The 21,133-nt window shown below is 40.5% G+C and overlaps 1 protein-coding gene across 1 annotated transcript in view; it reads right to left on the reverse strand.

Annotated features, from left to right (window-relative positions):
• PPP1R42 (protein phosphatase 1 regulatory subunit 42) overlaps window positions 1–21,133 on the reverse strand; it is a 64,992-nt gene that overhangs the window by 25,258 nt on the left and 18,601 nt on the right. The window lies entirely within an intron of this gene.

Raw genomic sequence — 21,133 nt, forward strand, 5'->3', positions numbered from 1 at the left:
TGGTATTACTGCTTTTCATTGAGTTGTACCTCAGCATCAGGTACTTAGAAGGTACGCAATAATTTTTTTTTACATAAAATGGTTTAAACTGCAGATTTTCCAGTTGCCATGGAGTCGACTCTGACTCACCTGATCTCGTGTGTCAGAGTAGAACTGCGTTCCATACAGTTTTCAATGGCTGGTTTTTCAGAAGTCACCAGGCCTTTCTTCCGAGGTGCCTCTGGGTGGACTTGAACCTCCAACCTTTTGGTTAGCAGGTGAGTTAACCATTTGCACCACTCAGGGACTATACTGATAATTGTTGTATGCCGTCCAATTGATTCCAACTCATAGCGATCTTATATGATAGCTTAGAGCCACCCCATAGGGTTTCCTAGGCTCTACTCTTTACGGAAACAGATTGCCAAGTCTTTCTTCTTCAGAGTGGATGGTGGGTTCGAACCGCCAGCCTTTTGATTAGCAGCCCAGCGCTTAACCATCACAACACCAGGGGTCCTAATATAGATAATAGTAATAAATTAAAAAGAAAACCCAAACCCATTGCCGTTGGGTTGATTCTGACTCATAGCGACCCTATAGGACAGAGTAGAACTGCCCCATAGGGTTTCCAAGGCTGTAATCTTTATGGAAGCAGACTGCCCCATCTTTTTCCCGTGGGCTTTTACCACCTTCCTTTTAATTAGCAGATAAGTACTTGACCACTGTGCCACCAGGGTTTCTGTACTGATAATAAAAAAAAAATTTTTTTTTTTTGGGGGGGGGGACTAAAGATGAGGTAAAAAGTGAGGTCCTGAGCTGGCAGCAACAAAATTGTCTTCTGTCACACTTCCTTAAATGGACCCAACCTGTAACTCAGGAGACACTTCTGCCCCCCAACCGCCCTCTACCCCCCACGCCCCACTCTGTAGAGGATGCCCTGTTCTCAGTGGAGCTTCTGGAAATTCACAGATGAAGGATATTAAGGAGGAGTAAGTGGCCCACTGGCCTTGCAAATAGTATATACTGTTGCTTTTTATTTTACACAGAATGCATATTCATTTTTAAAATCTATAAGAAATATATCAAAGGGAAAATAGAAGAAAGGAGAAGAAAAATCACTAATGCTTATCACTCAAAGGTTACTATTAATATGTTGTTACATATCCTTTTACTCTTCTTTTTTGAGCATCATCATACTGTGAGTACAATTTCTTTTTGTTCTATCATAAAGGTGCATGATTTCATGGAATAGTTAGTCATTCCAGAATCTAAAATCCCAGAGAACGTGAGGAAAACAGATAAATGGCACTGAAGAACCAGCTCTCTGTCTGCCCTCTTACCTCCCCTTTTCCCTGTTTGGGCTTCTCTTTCCCATCTGATGTCACCATTTCTCTTCCCTATTCCTTGTCTTTCTGTTGTTCTTTTCCTTGCTTTCTCTCCTTCCTCTTTCCACCTTCCTTCCCTAATTCGTGTTTTAACTACTGTTAAATGGGAAGTGAAATATACTTCACGTCTTTTTTTATATTTGTAAAAAAAAAAGTTAAAAAAAAAATAAAACCAAGTAGATTTAATCTGTAAGGAAGTACTAAAAAAAGCCACAAGAAAAAATGTTTTTCTCCTCTGTAGCCTTCAGCTGATTCTCTGGCACAGTGGCATGGCCGTTAACCAAAGGTTGGCAGTTCAAATCTACCCGCTGCTCCTTGGAAACCCTGTGTGGCAGTTCTACTTTGTCCTATAGGGTTGCTATGAGTCGGAGTCTACTCGATATACGGTACTCGGGTACGGTGTAGGCAAAACAAACAATAAAGAGTGAAAACTCCCTTCACTAAGGCAAAAGCATTCTTTTAAAGCACATGTTTTGGGGCTGATAAACTAAGTCTTGAGGCGAGCTCTATGGTTTTCAGAGCACTGTTCTCCATGTGATCTTGTATATTTCTGCTGCTCTAGAAAATGGAGGCGAGGATTGTAAACTTAATGAAGATTCCAGAGGATGGCACCAGGCAAACATCTATCATTCTTCCATTCGTTTTCCACAAGTCAAATTTTAGATCAAAATTATCACGGAAACTGTCAAACTGGTGTATGTTTTGCTGTGTATATTCTCAAGAACAACAAGAACATCAAAATAAAATTTAGAAAGAAAAGATTATCATGGGATAAAAGGGGGAAATTAGGAAATACGTATTATAGATAAATTCATACGTGTTCTTAGTTGCAAAGCTGAAAGCCAATTGACTGTACCTAATCTGGTATTTTTATTCCCCAGATTGTTTCCTCACCTTCAAAGCTTGATATCCTTTCAGCCTTATATATCTATTTAACCTATCTGTGCCCCCATCTTATTCTTTGCTCTAGACACGTTTATTACTTAGATATTTCATTTTTTGAAAAATTTTCTGATAGGATTGCATTAGAAAACCATCTTTTACTATGAAGCTTTGACAGCGGCTCCCTTCTGCACATTAAAAATCTCCGCAACGCTGTCATGAACACCGAGGTCACAAAATCGGAACCCCAGCCGTGCATGTGCATCCACCTGATGGAACTCTACCTCTGGGGGGATAGTTTCAAGGACAGCTGGGTGTCTAGGACCCCCTGCAGGGCACCTGATAGGTCCCTTTGCCTTCCTGAGACCAAACTCTTGCTCCGTAAAGTGGTCAAAGTATTTTCATTTTTGCCTACCCCATTGTTCAGCAAAATGCTTATTGAATCACAAGTATGTTCGGGGCTCTGGGAGATCTGAGGAAACAATTTAAGTGAAAATGTAAGGAATTATTTTAAAAACTACAGGCAACCCAAAGTTCCTGGTACTGCCCGCTGCTTACTGTGGGCCCCTGGGCCAGTCACTTAAGCTTTCTGAGTCTCCCTGTCCTCATTTACAAAGTGAGGATAATTAGGGTTGGATGCCTTTGTGTAGAAAATGCCTGGAACAAAACAGATAAGTAACAAATGTATTCTCTGCCTCTTTGCCTACCCTGCCACCACTTAGCTAACTCCCCTTCTCTTAATTTTGGTTAATAAAGAACAAATATTTTTGTAAATAGGAAGAATAAGCTTCTGACCCACTGAAAAACAAGTAGTTGACTTCTTACAAGAAAACTCTCTTCAAAATTACAAACTTCAGCCCTCATCCCTGGGCCTTGGATCATGCCTTCTTCTTAGCATTTGTGCAACGGTGGTTAACACAGGCATGCTTATTTATGTGAGAATTCCACTGTATTTTTTCTTACTCTAAAAACATTTAAGGAAGGGATCGTGTATTACATTCTTGAACCGTACTGGATGCAATGCTTGTCAATAATAACAATAAGAGAACTCTAAAGTTACATAGATAAAGAGTCCTGTAGAGTTCTGTTAATTGTTCCTCACTTGATAAATGACCCTCAGCATACTCCCTCCAGTGTATGTTTATTTAAGACTAAAGTAATCCTGTGCTGAAATACGATTACCCTTTGGATACGCTCTGGTTGTTCATTGCTTTCCTGTCTTTAATAAAATGCTTTCACTTCCCTGCCCTTCAATAAGTTACACTAAAGGGACCAGACACTTTTCTGGAGAGTCTCTGTTTGATAAATGATCATGTCACGCTATCACTTGGAGGAGTGCTGCAGAATACTGAGGAGCCGATGCGCTTTCCCACGCAGGGCTGGTGCCCAAGTGCCTTCGCAGGCGTCTGCTGCACTGGCAGTGCCTTCTCCACAATTAATGATGGCCGCTGATGGACCTGTATTTGACCCGCACGCTCCAATCTTTATTGGAAACGTCTGGCCCAACTGTCCTAACTACATCTAAAGACAGCCATTTGTCATCCCCCTGACTGCCTGTCATCATCTGCCTGGGAAAATCTATAATTTTTGGCTTGTTCCTGACTAAACTGTGGAGTGAATAAATTTATCTCTGGGACACTCTGCTTGTCACGGTCAATACTGAGCAGAGGTTGAATAAATTAGAAACTCGGGAAACATGACAGGCCATAGTGCTTTGTTCATTTGTGTCTTAGAGGCAAGCCCATCAAGTGTTTGATTCCACCGTTCATTCTGAAAATGCTATATACCTCATGATAAATGGTCATCAAAAAACCAATGAAGCAAATCACTAATAAATCTGACTATGAGATGAACTTTTCAGATCACTTTATTGATTTCCCAAACTTTGCAGGCATCGAAACTATAGGTAGTGACTTAAAAATTGTTTTTTGTTCTTTCAAGTTTTAATACATTTTTTGCATCTCTATTTATTTGACTTAATAGTGTCAGCAAGTTATTAAGGTTGCCTCAGTGAAGTTCATGGCTCAAATTAGTACGCTTATTGAGTTACCTGCAAAAATGCAGAAGTTTTCTTGTAAATGGTTATTAGATTATTCAGCATTTTAATATATTTGTTGATATGTACTTGTTTAAAGAACTTACAGGAAAAAAAAATACAAAGAAATATTAACCAAAGGTAAATGTCATTTAAAGTAGAGCCCTATGAGTTAAAGAAAGGAATTTCTAAACCATGGAGTATTTGATGGCCTAAAACCTCTCTTTCTCCTTCCCATTGGTTGACCTCAACATAAATTTTATTGAGAAGTGGGTCATCTTCTTCAAAGATTTCTCAGTTATCAGCCTCAGGTCTCACACTTCCTCTTCCATTCTTCTTTCCCATCTTTTTGAACAAAGGAAGAGTCCCATCTCTTTTCCCAGGTTAATCAGTTCTCTTGACCTTCCTCTCTCCATCAGGCCTTTTCCCCTTAGGATCTTCTGTCTGTTACATTTCCAATCTCTTACTGTCCTCTAGCTTTCATCCTCTCTCTTACCTACCATTGCCAAACTCCTTGAAACAGTAGTCCATACCAGTGTTCCTCAAACTTGAATGTGCCTAGGAATCACCTAGGGACCTGTTTAAACGCAGATTCTGATTTGTTAGATCCAGGAAAGAAGCTGAGATTCTGCATTTCTGATGCGAACGCTACTGGTCTAAGGACCACATTTGGAGTTAAAACGGTCTAGGCCACAACCTCACTTCCTTAACCATTGCGCAGTCCTGCAGCCTGGCGCTACTGAAGACAGTGCTTACCGTATTACTGACCCCACATTGCCTAACGTGGACTTTCTCAGCCTCATCTTCTTTGAAGCATCTGATCCTTGTGACCACTTCCTTCATGACTTTGTGATTCTACACTCTTCCACGTTCCATGGATCCTTCGTGAGTCTCTGACCCCACAAGGAACAAACCTCTGACCACAAACATCGCAATTTATGAACAGGCTGTTTTCTAAAAGTTGCTTTTGAGAACTTAGGACACACCTCATAAAAACAATGTTATACCTGGAAGACTGTTGCTTGTGTCAGCCCATAAAAACCTATTAATGAGAAAAAGTCTAAAGACTAGCTGTCAGTGTCAGTACTATAAAAACCTTCCCATAGTGCATCGCCATGTTTCTAGAGTGCTTGAGCCCCCTTTGAGTCACAGGAGCAGCCATCCTCTGTGCCAGACGCTCAGGACTCAATTTATTTGCTTCCTTTTCTATAATCTGCAATCTACTATAATCTACTCCTTTGTTGCCCCTTCCTTGGACCACAGCAGAATGTTAAATTGTGTCACAGCTAGAAAAATTTTTCCTCCTGTAACCCACCACCTTCTCCATTTCTATTTAGACCCTCTGCAGAAAAGGAGAGGCCATGTTGATGATACTAGTAAAGCTTCTATTACACCAAGGAAGGGAGAGTCATCTGTATGCCCAAGGAACAGCCAGACTTTGTGTTAGGACACCTTGAGCACTTCATCATATATTCTCTTCTTGCTCTATGCTCCTCTCTCTATGCAATCTTATCCAGGATGGAAGTTACAGTGATCACTTACCTATATGCTGAAGACTTCCATATTTACCTCTCCTCTGAGTTTTGGCCTCATACATCCAATTGTCTACTTGGTATTTCCTCTGGAACATTTCAAAGGCACCTCAGACTATACATGACCGACACGCATGATCTTCTCTCGCTTCCTCAAACCCTACTCCTGAGCTCTCTATTTCCCATTGTGCCTGGGAATCATTCCTAATATTTCTCTCTCCCTCACTCCCTGTATCTGAGTCACCATTATGCCCTGTCCACTTGACTTCCTGAACATCTCTCCAGTCTATCTATTCTTTTCATTTTCACCCTTGTAGTATTCAAGTTGTCACTCTCTCTCACTTCCAAACTAGGCTGGTGTCTTTCAGTCTGTTCTCTACACTGTAGCCACACTGATCTTTTAAAAATGCTGATCTCTAATTACTTCACCTCTGGCTTAAACACCATCAGTGGCTCCCATTGTTTTTGGACAAAATTCTTTACTGTGACCTATGAGGCCTGGCATCAGTTTGCACCATGCTCCACCTTCACTCCCTCCCATTCCAATCCTTCATATTTGTCATGTTCTCTCCTGCCCCAGGGCCTTTGCACATGCTATTCTCTTTGCCTGGTTAAGTTCTTTTCGTCTCTCAGAACTCAGCTCAGCAGTTTCTTCCTCTGGAAAGCCTTCACTGACCTCTTTAACTAGGGAAAGTCCTCCTGTTACAGAATTCTCAGAGCAACATACTTCTCCTTTGTAGTACTTGCCACAGGTGCAATTTTACATTTGTTTTTGGGTGATTATGTGTTTAATGTCTCTCTTCCCCTTAATGCTGAAAACTCCATGAAGCCAGGGATCATATCAGTTTTGTGTTCACTATTGTCTCCCCCAATGTCTAGCAAATGCTGCCACATAATAGGTGTGCTAAATGGATAAGAAGAAATGAATGAATGCATGAATGAAGGAACAAATGAACAGGAGAGAGGCAGAGGGTCCAAGGTTAGGAAAGATGGGAATTATAAAGGGGAAATAAGATGGAACTATTTTGAAGATTTTGCTGATTAAACAAACAAAACAAAAAGCCAAACCCTTTGCTATCGAGTTGATTCTGACTCAAAGCAACTCTATAGGACAGAGTAGAACTGCCCCACAGGGCTTCCAAGGAGTGGCTGGTGGATTCGAACTGCTGATTTTTGGGTTAGCAGCCTGAAATCTTAACGACTGCGCCATCAGAGCTCCTTTCACTGATTAATGGGAGCAAAAATATGGAAAGACGGAGGAAAGACATGATTTGCCTTCTCTTTTCATCTTTCTGTATGGTCTTACATTGAACTCCTTTGGACTGGGGAATAGCAGAAATGGGGGCAGGGCTGAGGAGTGTTGGGGGAAGGAGTCCTTGGCAGCTGTGGACCTGTAGAGGTGAAGAGAGAAAGGAAATGAAATCCCAAGCTGTAGGAAGGACCAAACGTGTTCCAGCAGCCACTTGGCTACTCGGCTTCTTACAGGCCCATATCCTGTGCCTCTACCTCAATGCAGCCACTCTCCGGTGGCTCTAGGACCCTCAGTGAGCGAGAAGGTGGACATCATTTGCGGATGCCTGTTTTTCCCAGTGACTCCATTCTCTTCTTCCTTTTCTATTCCTTCTGCAGAGCTCAAGGATTTGTCACCTGGTTGTACTTTTCCTTGCTATATGTATTTCTTTAAATTGTCGTGAAATATCTTTCTCTTCTTCATTGCTCAAACCAGAATCTTGATTGGGAGATTGAAAGTTACTTAACCATCCTTAAAAAAAAAAAAAAAAAGCTACCATATTTTTACGCAAATAACACGTGTCTTCTATATTTGTTTGCCATCCATGCCCTCCCCTCACAGGTATTTTTATAAGCAACACTTGGTCAGTTTTTTTTACATGTTGCTGTAAAAGAAAATAGCATAGCGAGCTTATGAAAATACCAGGCAGGGGGAGGGCATGGTTGGCAAACAGATTTGCCTAAAAATACGGTAGTTGCTACTGAGTCAACTATGTCTCATGGTGACCGAGACACCCTGCTGACCTCGTGTGTGTCAGAGGAGAGCTGTGCTCCACAGGGTTTCCAATGGCTGATTTTTTGGAACTAGATCACCAGGCCTTTCTTCTGACACACCTTTGGGTGGACTTGAACTGCCACCCTTTCAGTTAGCAGCCTAGTATGTTAACCATTTGTACCACCCAGGGACTCCTTTAACCACCCTAGGACCCATTATATTTTCATTTTTTTCTTAAATCAGGTTCTTAAAAATGAATCTTCTGTGGAAAAAATATGTGAATTCAGTTCTATGGGCTAGGACTACAGGAAGACAAATTGTTGTAAATATATGCAAATCACTAACATATTTTAGTTTATAACACTTCACAAAAATCCATGTATAGCATTGATTGACAGGACTTTCAAGTGCTCGAAAATCCATTGCAATATTTATAATATTTAATACAATGAATGTGAAAAGGCCATTTTTAATACACATCTGAATAATGATTTTAAATTTTGAATTAATTTTAGAGACAGTGATAAATTATCAGGAAAAGTGATCATTTTTAAAACTGTACTTTCCTTGTATGGTTGCTAGCAAGAAAACATCACTATGTAAGAACTACACTCAATTATTTCATGTGTTTTCTGTGGGCGTGTTTGAAGAACCTACCAGTGTCCATGTAAAAGCAGCTGCTCTAAGTGCTAAAACCCCCCAAGTAAATATAGGGGTCTCATTCAAATTCTCTAATGATGGCCACTCCTTTTTCTCCATGGCCCAAAGCTGTCTGTCTGTTGTTGACTCTTAGGATGGATGTCAGCAACCTTATGTATGGCATGTTGAGATTTCTCCCTCGTGGCACAGGGCTTGATGTCAGTAGCTTCTGGGCAACTTTAATGAGCATAAAGAACAGGGAAAAACTAAAGCCAAAAAATAGAGACACTGACCCCAAGAAAATACGGAGGAACAAGAGGGTTAGTATTCTGATGCTGGACTTGAACATGTCCTTTAACTAAGTGGTCAGTGGACCACAAAAGCCCATTTCAAGTGTACCCTGGGCAATGTTTGTGTTCACAGCTCCCCTGAAGCTGTGTCTAGGCATTTTTATGCGCTGGTGTCGTCTGGCTGGAAGTAAAAGAGCTTGAGATTTCATCCTACTCCCTGGATATCATCTCTCTGTGGAGGTGTTACAGATTGAATAGTGTCCCCCCAAAATGTGTGTCAACGTGGCTAGGCCATGATTCCCAGTATTGTGTGACTGTCCTCCATTTTGTCATCTGCTGTGATTTTCCTGTGTGTTATAAATCCTACCTCTGTGATGTTAATGAGGCAGGATTAGAGGCAGTTATATTAATGAGGCATGACTCAATGTATAAGATTAGGTTGTATCTTGGGTCAATCTCTTTTGAGGTGTAAAAGAGAGAAAGGAGCAGAGAGATGGGGGACCTCATACCACCAAGAAAGCAGAGCGTATCCTTTGGATCTGGGGGTTCCCGCACTGGGAAGCTCCTATACCAGGGGGAGATGGATGGCAAGGACCCAGGACCGACAGAGAAAGCCTTCCCCTAGAGTGGCACCCTGAATTTGGACTTCTAGCCTCTTGAACTGTGAGAGAATAAACTTCTCTTTGTTAAAGACATCAACTTGTGGTATTTCTGTTATGGCAGCACTAGATGGCTAAGACAGGAGGGAAAAGCAACTTCTGGCATATCCCAGCTCCTTGAACTTGTGCAGTGGTTTACATCTCCTGCTTAGGTGGTCAAATGTCTTTTATTTTCTTATTTATTCGTTCTATAAAGATTTCCACCACTCACTGGTCAGTTTATCGTACTGTGGTGGCTTGCATGTTGCTATGATGCTAAAGCTATGCCACGGATATTTCAAATACAACTAGCATCACCCATAGTGTACAGGTTTCAGCGGAGCCTCTAGACTAAGGCTAGGAAGAAAGGCCTGGTGATCTACATCCAGAAATTAGCCAGTGAAAACACTACAGATCACGACAGAATATTGTCTGATATACTGCTGGGTGATGAGCCCTCTAGGTTGGAAGGCACTAAAAATATACAGCGGCTGCAACAGTGAACTCAAGCGCACCAACGATCATGAAGATAGTGCAGGCAGGATTGGACACGTTTGGATCTGTTGTACATGGAATCATTAGTTGGAATTGACTCAATGGCAGCTAACAACAACAACAAACATTTAGTGGGTGCCTTTTATTATGTGCCAGGCACTGGGCTGGGCTCCGGGAATGCTGAAGTCAATAAATCAAAATACTTTGCTCTCAGGGGCTCTGTCTCATGCGGTATGTTAAGATACAAGATAACAGTTATGTTAACCAGATGTTCCTTACCGCCTTCTTACGTCTGATTTTTCTTTTTATCAAAGTAATGCAATCAATAGTTAAAAATTCATAATTTCATGTTATGTGAATTTGACCTTAATTATTTAAAAAAAAAAACTCAATAACAGCATTCATAACCAAATTTAAAGAGTACCTAGGGCTTATGGGAAACCCTGGTGGTGTAGTGGTTAAGTGCTACAGCTGCTAACCAAAGGGCTGGCGGTTCGAAACTGTCAGGCGCTCCTTGGAAACTCTATAGGGCAGTTCTACTCTGTCCTATAGAGTCGCTATGAGTCAGAATCGACTCGATGGCACTGGGGTTAGGGCTTATAACAGAACCACTTTGAACTTCATCAGCTATTTCTATACAACTTTACGTCCACATTTCTAAATAACAACTGTTCTTTCTTGATTTTTCAATCTTAGATATTTTATCTACTGAATTCCTGCTATGGAAGATGATGATTTAATTCTTTTAAATACTACCCCCACTTCCAATACAGTTCCATTCCCTATCCTGTCAATATGTTTACACTAAAATGTTGGTTAAATTAATATTTAGTTATTACATTATTAAGATTGATGTTGTTAGGTGCTATTGAGTCAATTCCAACTCACAGCGAATCCATGCAACAGAGTAGAACTGGTTACTTAAATGTTATTCACAGCTAAGCCAGATAGCGTACTGTGATTGCTTCTTACTTTCTCTAGAGTTAAAAACTGCTAGATTATTTATTTGGTTAGTTTTCTGTGTACTTAACTTGACGGCAGCTAACAACAACATCACCAATTTAGCCTACTACAACCTGGCTAGTTTGCCCTCTAGCCTGCTGTACAGCATGTCCTAAGACTTCCCTTCACCTTCATTCTGGGAATTACCTTTGCCTTTCCCTATTTCCAATATCCCTTGTCTTGCCTTTTACTGGTTTATGCTCCTGCTTGGGTGGAACACATCTTCCAAGAGCTGCCTGAGAAAGAGCATGAGTGATGTAAATTTTCAGAGAACTGGTGTTTTTAAAAATGTTTTACACTTCATAATTGATTGAAAAATTGATCATATAATTCTAGATTGAGAATAATTTTCCCTCAAATTTTTTTTCAAATAATTTTTATTGTGCTTTAAGTGCAAGTTTACAAATCAAGTCAGTCTGTCACATATAAGCTTATATACACCTTACTCCATACTCCCACTTACTCTCGACCTAATGAGTCAGCCCACTCCTTGCTTCCAGTCTCTCCTTTCGTGATGATTTTGCCAGTTTTTTTTTTAACCCTCTCTACCCTCCTATCTCCCCTCCAGACAGGAGATGTCAATACAGTCTCAAGTGTCCACCTCATACAAGTAGCTCACTCTTCGTCAGCATCTCTCTCCAACCCATTGTCCAGTACCTTCCATGTCTGATGAGTTGTCTTCGGGAATGGTTCCTGTCCCGGGCCAACAGAAGGTTTGGGGACCATGACCGCCGGGATTCCTCTAGTCTCAGTCAGACCATTAAGTCTGGTCTTTTTATGAGAATTTGGGGTCTGCATCCCACTGTTCGCCTACTCCCTCAGGGATTCTCTGTTGTGCTCCCTGTCAGGGCAGTCATCGGTTGTGGCCGGGCACCATCTAGTTCTTCTGGTCTCAGGATGATGTAAGTCTCTGGTTCATGTGGCCCTTTCTGTTTCTTGGGCTCATAGTTATCATGTGACCTTGGTGTTCTTCATTCTCCTTTGATCCAGGTGGGTTGAGACCAGTTGATGCATCTTAGATGGCTGCTTGTTAGCATTTAAGACCCCAGACGCCACATTTCGAAGTGGGATGCAGAATGTTTTCATGATAGAATTGTTTTGCCAATTGACTTAGAAGTCCCCTTAAGCCATAGTCCCCAAACCCCCGCCCTTGCTCCACTGACCTTTGAAGCGTTCAGTTTATCCCAGAAACTTCTTTGCTTTTGGTCCAGTCCAGTTGAGCTGACCTTCCGTGTATTTGGTATTGTCCTTGCCTTCACCTAAAGTAGTTCTTATCTACTAACTAATCTGTAAATAGCCCTCTCCCACCCTCCCTCCCCCGCCTCGTAACCACAAAAGCATGTGTTCTTCTCAGTTTATACTATTTCTCAAGATCTTATAATAGTGGTCTTATACAATATTTGTCCTTTTGCCTCTGACTAATTTCACTCAGCATAATGCCTTCCAGGTTCTTCCATGTTATGAAATGTTTGACAGATTCGTCACTGTTCTTTATCGATGCGTAGTATTCCATTGTGTGAATATACCATAATTTATTTAACCATTCATCCGTTAATGGATACCTTGGTTGCTTCCAGCTTTTTGCTATTGTAAACAGAGCTGCAATAAACATGGGTGTGCATATATCTGTTCGTGTAAAGGCTCTTATTTCTCTAGGGTATATTCCGAGGAGTGGGATTTCTGGGTTGTAGGGTAGTTCTAGTTCTAGCTTTTTAAGAAAACACCAGATAGATTTTCAAAGTGGTTGTACCATTTTACATTCCCACCAGCAGTGTATAAGAGTTCCAATCTCTCCACAGCCTCTCCAACATTTATTATTTTGTGTTTTTTGGGTTAATGCCAGCCTTGTTGGAGTGAGATGGAATCTCATCGTAGTTTTAATTTGCATTTCTCTAATGGCTAATGATCGAGAGCATTTTCTCATGTATCTGTTAGCTGCCTGAATATCTTTTTTAGTGAAGTGTGTATTCATATCCTTGGCCCACGTTTTGATTGGGTTGTTTGTCTTTTTGTGGTTGAGTTTTAACAGAATCATATAGATTTTAGAGATCAGGCGCTGGTTGGAGATGTCATAGCTGAAAATTCTTTCCCAATCTGTAGGTGGTATTTTTACTCTTTTGGTGAAGTCTTTAGATGAGCATAGGTGTTTGATTTTTAGGAGCCCTCAGTTACCTGGTTTCTCTTCATCATTTTTGGTAATGTTTTGTATTCTGTTCATGCCTTGTATTAGGGCTGCTAAGGTTGTCCCTATTTTTTCTTCCATGATCTTTATCGTTTTAGTCTTTATGTTTAGGTCTTTGATCCACTTGGAGTTAGTTTTTGTGCATGGTGTGAGGTATGAGTCCTGTTTCAGTTTTTTGCAAATGGATATCCAGTTATGCCAGCACCATTTGTTAAAAAGACTATCTTTTCCCCAATTAACTGACACTGGTCCTTTGTCAAATATCAGCTGCTCATATGTGGATGGATTTATATCTGGGTTCTCAATTCTGTTCCATTGGTCTGTGTGCCTGTTGTTGTACCAGTACCAGGCTGTTATGACTACTGTGGCTGTATAATATGTTCTAAAATCAGGTAGAGTGAGGCCTCCCATTTTTTTCTTCTTTTTCAGTAATGCTTTACTTATCCGGAGCTTCTTTCCCTTCCATATGAAGTTGGTGATTTGTTTCTCCATCACATTAAAAAATGTCATTGGAATTTGGATCAGAAGTGCATTGTATGTATAGATGGCTTTTGGTAGAATAGACATTTTTACTATGTTAAGTCTTCCTATCCACAAGCAAGGTATGTTTTTCCACTTATGTAGGTCCTTTTTAGTTTCTTGCACTAGGACTTTGTAGTTTTCTTTGTATAGGTCTTTTACATCTTTGGTAAGATTTATTCCTAAGTATTTCATCTTCTTGGGGGCTACTGTGAATGGTATTGATTTGGTTATTTCCTCTTCGATGTTCTTTTTGTTGATGTAGAGGAATCCAAGTGATTTTTGTATGTTTATCTTATAACCTGAGACTCTGCCAAACTCTTCTATTAGTTTCAGTAGTTTTCTGGAGGATTCCTTAGGGTTTTCTGTGTATAAGATCATGTCATCTGCAAATAGAGATAATTTTACTTCTTCCTTGCCAATCCGGATGCCCTTTATTTCTTTGTCTAGCCTAATTGCTCTGGCTAGGACCTCTAGCACAATGTTGAATAAGAGCGGTGATAAAGCGCATCCTTGTCTGGTTCCCGTTCTCAAGGGAAATGCTTTCAGGCTCTCTCCATTTAGAGTGATGTTGGTTGTTGTCTTTGTATAGATGCCCTGTATTATGCTGAGGAATTTTCCTTCAATTCCTATTTTGGTAAGAGTTTTTATCATAAATGGGTGTTGGACTTTGTCAAATGCCTTATCTGCATCAATTGATAAGATCATGTGGTTTTTGTCTTTTGTTTTATTTATATGGTGGATTACATTAATGGTTTTTCTAATATTAAACCAGCCTTGCATACCTGGTATAAATCCCACTTGGTCGTGGTGGATTATTTTTTTGATATGTTGTTGAATTCTACTGGCTAGAATTTTGTTGAGGATTTTTACATCTATGTTCATGAGGGATATAGGTCTGTAATTTTCTTTTTTTGTGGTGTCTTTACCTGGTTTTGGTATCAGGGATATGGTGGCTTCATAGAATGAGTTAGGTAGTATTCCGTCATTTTCTATGCTTTGAAATACCTTTAGTAGTAGTGGTGTTAACTCTTCTCTGAAAGTTGGTAGGACTGTGTAGTAAAGCCGTCCGGGCCAAGGCTTTTTTTTTTTGTTGCAAGTTTTTTGATTACCTTTTCAATCTCTTTTTTTGTTATGGGTCTATTTAGTTGTTCTACTTCTGATTACGTTAGTTTAGGTAGGTAGTATTTTTCTAGGAATTCGTCCATTTCTTCTAGGTTTGCAAATTTGTTATAGTACAATTTTTTGAAATGATCTGATGTGTTTCTTTTTATTTCAGTTGAGTCTGTTATGATGTGGCCTATCTCATTTCTTATTCGGGTTATTTGTTCCCTTTCCTGTATTTCTTTAGTCAGTCTGGCCAATGGTTTATCAATTTTGTTAATTTTTTCAAAGAACCAGCTTTTGGCTTTGTTAATTCTTTGAATTGTTTTCCTGTTCTCTAATTCATTTAGTTCAGCTCTAATTTTTATTATTTGTTTTCTTCTGGCGCCTGATAGATTCTTTTGTTGCTCACTTCCTATTTGTTCAAGTTGTAGGGACAGTTCTCTGATTTTGGCTTTTTCTTCTTTATGTATTTGTGCATTTATCGATATAAATTGACCTCTGAGCACTGCTTTTGCTGTGTCCCAGAGGTTTTGATAGGAAGTGTTTTCATTCTCATTGCATTCTTTGAATTTCTTTATTCCCTCCTTAATGTCTTCTGTAACCCAGTCTTTTTTCAGCAGGGTATTGTTCAGTTTCCAAGTATTTGGTTTCTTTTCCTAATTTTTCTGTTATTGATTTCCACTTTTGTGGCTTTGTGGTCTGAGAAGATGCTTCGTAATATTTCTATGTTTTGGATCCTGCAAAGGTTTGTTTTATGACCTAATATGTGGTCTATTCTAGAGAATGTTCCATGTGCACTAGAAAAAAAAGTATAATTTGCAGCTGTTGGGTGGAGTGTTCTGTATAAGTCTATGAGGTCAAGTTGGTTGATTATAGCAATTAGGTCTTCTGTGTCTCTATTGAGCTTCTTACTGGAAGTCCTGTCCTTCTCTGAAAGTGGTGTGTTGAAGTCTCCTACTATAATTGTGGAGGTGTCTGTCTCACTTTTCAGTTCTGTTAAAGTTTGTTTTATGCATCTTGCAGCCCTGTCATTGGGTGCATAAATATTTAATATGGTTATATCTTCCTGGTCTATTGTCCCTTTTATCATTATGTAGTGTCCTTCTTTATCCTTTGTGGTGGATTTAACTTTAAAGTCTATTTTGTCAGAAATTAACATTGCTACTCCTGCTCTTTTTTGCTTGTTGTTTGCTTGATATATTTTTTTCCATCCTTTCAGTTTTAGTTTATTTGTATCTCTAAGTCTAAAGTGTGTCTCTTGTAGGCAGGATATAGACGGATCGTGTTTCTTTATCCCATCTGAGACTCTCTATCTTTTTATTGGTGCATTTAGTCCATTTACATTCAGCTTAATTATAGATAAGTATGTGTTTAGTGCTGTCATTTTGATGCCTTTTTATGTGTGTTGTTGACAATTTCATTTTTCCACTTACTTTTTTGTGCTGAGACATTTTTCTTGGTAAATTGTGTGTTCCTCATTTTCATAGTAGTTGACTTTATGTTTGCTGAATCGTTATGTTTTTCTTGGTTTTTATTTTGAGTTATGGAGTTGTTATACCTCTTTGTGGTTACCTTAATATTTACCCCTATTTTTCTAAGTAAAAACCTAACTTGTATTGTCCTATATCGCCTTGTTTCTCTCTCCATATGGCAGTTCTCTGCCTCCTGTATTTAGTCCCTCTTTTTGATTATCGTGATCTTTTACATATTGACTTCAATGATTCCCTGTTTTGAGCGTTTTTTTCTTTTTAAAATTAATCTGTTTTTGTGATTTCCCTATTTGAGTTGATATCAGGATGTTCTGTTTTGTGACCTTGTGTTGTGCTGGTACCTGATATTATTGGTTTTCTGACCAAACAATTTCCTTTAGTATTCTTGTAGCTTTGGTTTGGTTTTTGCAAATTCTCTAAGGTTGTGTTTATCTGTAAATGTTTAATTTTGCCTTCATATTTGAGAGAGAGTTTTGCTGGATATATGATCCTTGGCTGGCAGTTTTTCTCCTTCAGTGCTCTATATATGTCATCCCATTGCCTTCTGACTGCATGGTTTCTGCTGAGTAGTCTGAACTTATTGATTCTCCTTTGTAGGAGACCTTTCTTTGATCCCTGGCTACTTTTAAAATTTTCTCTTTATCTTTGGTTTTGGCAAGTTTGATGATAATATGTCTTGTTGATTTTCTTTTTGGATCAATCTTATATGGGGTTCGATGAGCATCTTCGATAGATATCCTTTCGTCTTTCATGATGTCAGGAAAGTTTTCTGCCAGCAGATCTTCAACTATTCTCTCTGTGTTTCTGTTATCCCTCCCTGTTCTGGGACTCCAATCACACGCAAGTTATTCTTCTTGATAGAGTCCCACATGATTCTTAGGGTTTCTTCATTTTTTAAAATTCTTTTATCTGATTTTTTTTCAGCTATATTGGTGTCAATTCCCTTGTTGTCCAGATCCCCCACCTTGTCTTCCAATTGCTCGAGTCTGCTCCTCTGACTTCCTATTGAGTTGTCTAATTCTGTAATTTTTCTGTTAATCTTTTGGATTTATGAATGCTGTCTCTCTATGGATTCTTGCAGCTTATTAGTTTTTCCACCATGTTTTTGAATAATCTTTTTGATTTCTTCAACTGCTTTGTCAGTGTGTTCCTTGGCTTTTTCTGTAGATTGCCTTATTTCATTTCTGAGGTCATCCCTGATGTCTTGAAGCATTCTGTAAATTTGTTTTTTTATATTCTGCATCTGGCAATTCCAGGATTGTATCTTCATTTGGGAAAGATTTTGATTCTTTAGTTTGGGGAGTTGTACAAGCAATCATGGTCTGCTTCTTTATATGGTTTGATATTGACTGCTGTCTCCGAGCCATCTCTAAGATATTGTAGTGATTTTTTCTATATTTGCTCACTGAGTCTTATCTTGTTTTGTTTTCTTTCAATATATGTAGATGGGCTACTAGATTGTGCTGTCTTGATTGTTGTAGCCCTTGAGTCACTTATGTCCTATTACCAGCTGGTTTGGGCTGTTGCCAGATATATAAGCCTAAGAGTCCATTCACTATTCTTGAGTAGAATCTGATTTTGGGTCACCAAGTGTGTGGTGTAGACTGTCACCTATCCACCTAGAGAAGTAGTGGTGATAGTTGTGTGCACCAGATTCTAGTAGCAGCAGTGGTTCACACTCCGGGGGTGGGGCGCAGGATGCTTACAGGCTTCCCCCAAGTGCCAGTGAGGTAAGTGTGTCTCTATTCCTAAAGCACTTTGTTGGGTGGGCTCCGCAGCTGTATCTTAGGCCCCCAATGCAAGTACCTCTACAGATTGGTAGGTGTCACCCTCCTTAGACCCCTAAGGCAGGAGGCTAGGTGGTCTGGGAGGAGCTTCAGCCCTCAGTTCCCTGTTGTGGGTTAGTGAGGGCTCTGTTGAATACGCAGAGATATCAGACCTGGGAAACTTGTCTTTCCTATTGGATATATGATCCTTGGCTGGCAGTTTTTCTGCTTCAGTGCTCTATATATGTCATCCCATTGCCTTCTGTAATTGCTAAAACAATTACAGTCAGATCCCTATCAGAATTGCTTTTGCATTATAATAGCCACCTTGTTCCCTGTAGGGATGAAAGCCCAAGACTGGGGATCACATATGTTTGGCTGGAGCTGGTTCTGTATTTTTAGTCCAATTAGGGAAGGATTTTTGGTCCCTGGGTTTTTTGTAGCTGCTTCTCTCAGGCCAGCAGAATGGGTTAGGAAAAGACCAAAAAAAAAAAAAAAAGAAAAGAAAAGAAAAACCGCAGCGCACTTCACTCTTGGGCTCAGGAAATTCCAATGTTAATGAAGCCACCTGGGAAGGGGAGGGGAGGGTTCAGATAAATAGGAGAGAGTAGCACCCCGGAATATAGACAAAGTTACTTATCTTGTTTGGTGATGATTGTTTTATCTGAGATTCCTGAGGGTTGTGCAGCCTGTGTGCGTTGGCTGGGTCGAGATTGCCCCCGAGGGTCAGGCTCACGTCCCGTGCTTGTACTGTCTCAGAAGCCGTGGTCAGTTCCTCCGCTCCCAGTCCAAAGCCCAGTGGCAAATTTCCCCGGCTGGGACGCCGCACTCCAGGCTCCAAAACCAATCGCTGCTTCCCGGTGACTTCTCCTGTCAGCCGCATTGCTGCGCGGCCTGTGTGCACTGGCTGGGCTTCCCCTGAGGTCACTTCTGGGGGCTAGGGCTGCGTCCCGTGTTTGCACTGTCTCAGGATGCCGTCCTCAGCTCCCCTGCGCCCAGTCCAAAGCCCGGTGCCAAGGTTTTCTAACTGGGACGCTGGCTCCAGGCTCTGAAAACAGTTGCTGGTTCCCCGTGGTTGTTCGTTCTCAGTCTCTGTCACTCAGGTCAACTCTTTAGATCTGTGTTTGATGGCCAGGGTTCATAGATTGTCATGTATGTGATCGATTCACTTATTTTTCCGAGTCTTTGTTGCAAGAGGGATCCGAGGTAGCTTCTACCTAGTCAGCCATCTTGGCCCCCTTCCCTCAAATTTTTTTGTTTTTTTAATAACTTTTATTAAGCTTCAAGTGAACGTTTACAAATCCAATCAGTCTGTCACATATAAGTTTACATACATCTCACTCCCTACTCCCACTTGCTCTCCCCCTCTTGAGTCAGCCCTTTCAGTCTCTCCTTTCTTGACAATTTTGCCGGCTTCCCTCTCTCTCTATCCTCCCATCCCCCCTCCAGACAAGAGTTGCCAACACAATCTCAAGTGTCCACCTGATATAATTAGCTCACTCTTCATCAGCGTCTTTCTCCCACCCGCTGACCAGTCCCTTTCATGTCTGATGAGTTGTCTTCGGGGATGGTTCCTGTCCTGTGCCAACAGAAGGTCTGGGGAGCATGGCCACCGGAATTCCTCTAGTCTCAGTCAGACCATTAAGTTTGGTATTTTTATGAGAATTTGGGGTCTGTATCCCACTGATCTCCTGCTCCCTCAGGGGTCCTCTGCTGTGCTCTCTGTCAGGGCAGTCATCGATTGCGTCCGGGCACCAACTAGTTCTTCTGGTCTCAGGATGATGTAGGTCTCTGGTTCATGTGGCCCTTTCTGTCTCTTGGGCTCTTAGTTGTTGTGTGGCCTTGGTGTTCTTCATTTTCCTTTGCTCCAGGTGGGTTGAGACCAATTGATGCATCTTAGATGGCCGCTTGTTAGCATTTAAGACCCCAGACGCCACATTTCAAAGTGGGATGCAGAATGATATCATAATAGAATTATTTTGCCAATTGACTTAGAAGTCTCCGCAAACCATGTTCCCCAGACCCCCGCGCTTGCTCCGCTGACCTTTGAAGCATTCATTTTATGCTGGAAACTTCTTTGCTTTTGGTCCAGTCCAGTTGAGCTGACCTTCCATGTATTGAGTGTTGTCTTTCCCTTCACCTAAAGCAGTTCTTATCTACTAATTAATCAATAAAAAACCCTCTCCCTCCCTCCCTCCCTCCCCCCCTCGTAACCACAAAAGTATGTGTTCTTCTCAGGTTTACTATTTCTCAAGATCTTATAATAGAGGTCTTATACAATATTTGTCCTTTTGCCTCTGACTAATTTCGCTCAGCATAATGCCTTCCAGGTTCCTCCATGTTATGAAATGTTTCACAGATTCGTCACTGTTCTTTATCGGTGCGTAGTATTCCATTTTGTGTATATACCACAATTTATTTACCCATTCATCCATTGATGGACACCTTGGTTGCTTCCAACTTTTTGCTATTGTAAACAGCTGCAATAAACATGGGTGTGCATATATCTGTTTGTATGAAGGCTCTTGTATCTCTAGGGTATATTCCCAGGAGTGGGATTGCTGGGTTGTATGGTAGTTCTATTTCTAACTGTTTAAGATAACGCCAGATGGATTTCCAAAGTGGTTGTACCATTTTACATTCCCACCAGCAGTGTATGAGAGTTCCAATCTCTCCGCAGCCTCTCCAACATTTATTATTTTGTGTTTTTTGGATTAATGCCAGTCTTGCTGGTGTGAGATGGAATCTCATCGTAGATTTAATTTGCATTTCTCTAATGGCTAATGATCGAGAGCATTTTCTCATGTATCTGTTGGCTGCCTGAATATCTTCTTTAGTGAAATGTGTGTTCATATCCTTTGCCCACTTCTTGATTGGGTTGTTTGTCTTTTTGTGGTTGAGTTTTGACAGAATCATGTAGATTTTAGAGATCAGGCGCTGGTCGGAGATGTCATAGCTAAAATTCTTTCCCAATCTGTAGGTGGTCTTTTTACTCTTTTGGAGAAGTCTTTAGATGAGCATAGGTGTTTGATTTTTAGGAGCTCCCAGTTATCGGGTTTCTCTTCATCATTTTTGGTAATGTTTTGTATTCTGTTTATACCTTGTATTAGGGCTCCTAGGGTTGTCCCAATTTTTTCTTCCATGATCTTTATCGTTTTAGTCTTTATGTTTAGGTCTTTGATCCACT

The sequence above is a fragment of the Loxodonta africana genome, chromosome 14 (genome assembly GCF_030014295.1).
Source record: "Loxodonta africana isolate mLoxAfr1 chromosome 14, mLoxAfr1.hap2, whole genome shotgun sequence".
Taxonomy (NCBI): domain Eukaryota; kingdom Metazoa; phylum Chordata; class Mammalia; order Proboscidea; family Elephantidae; genus Loxodonta; species Loxodonta africana.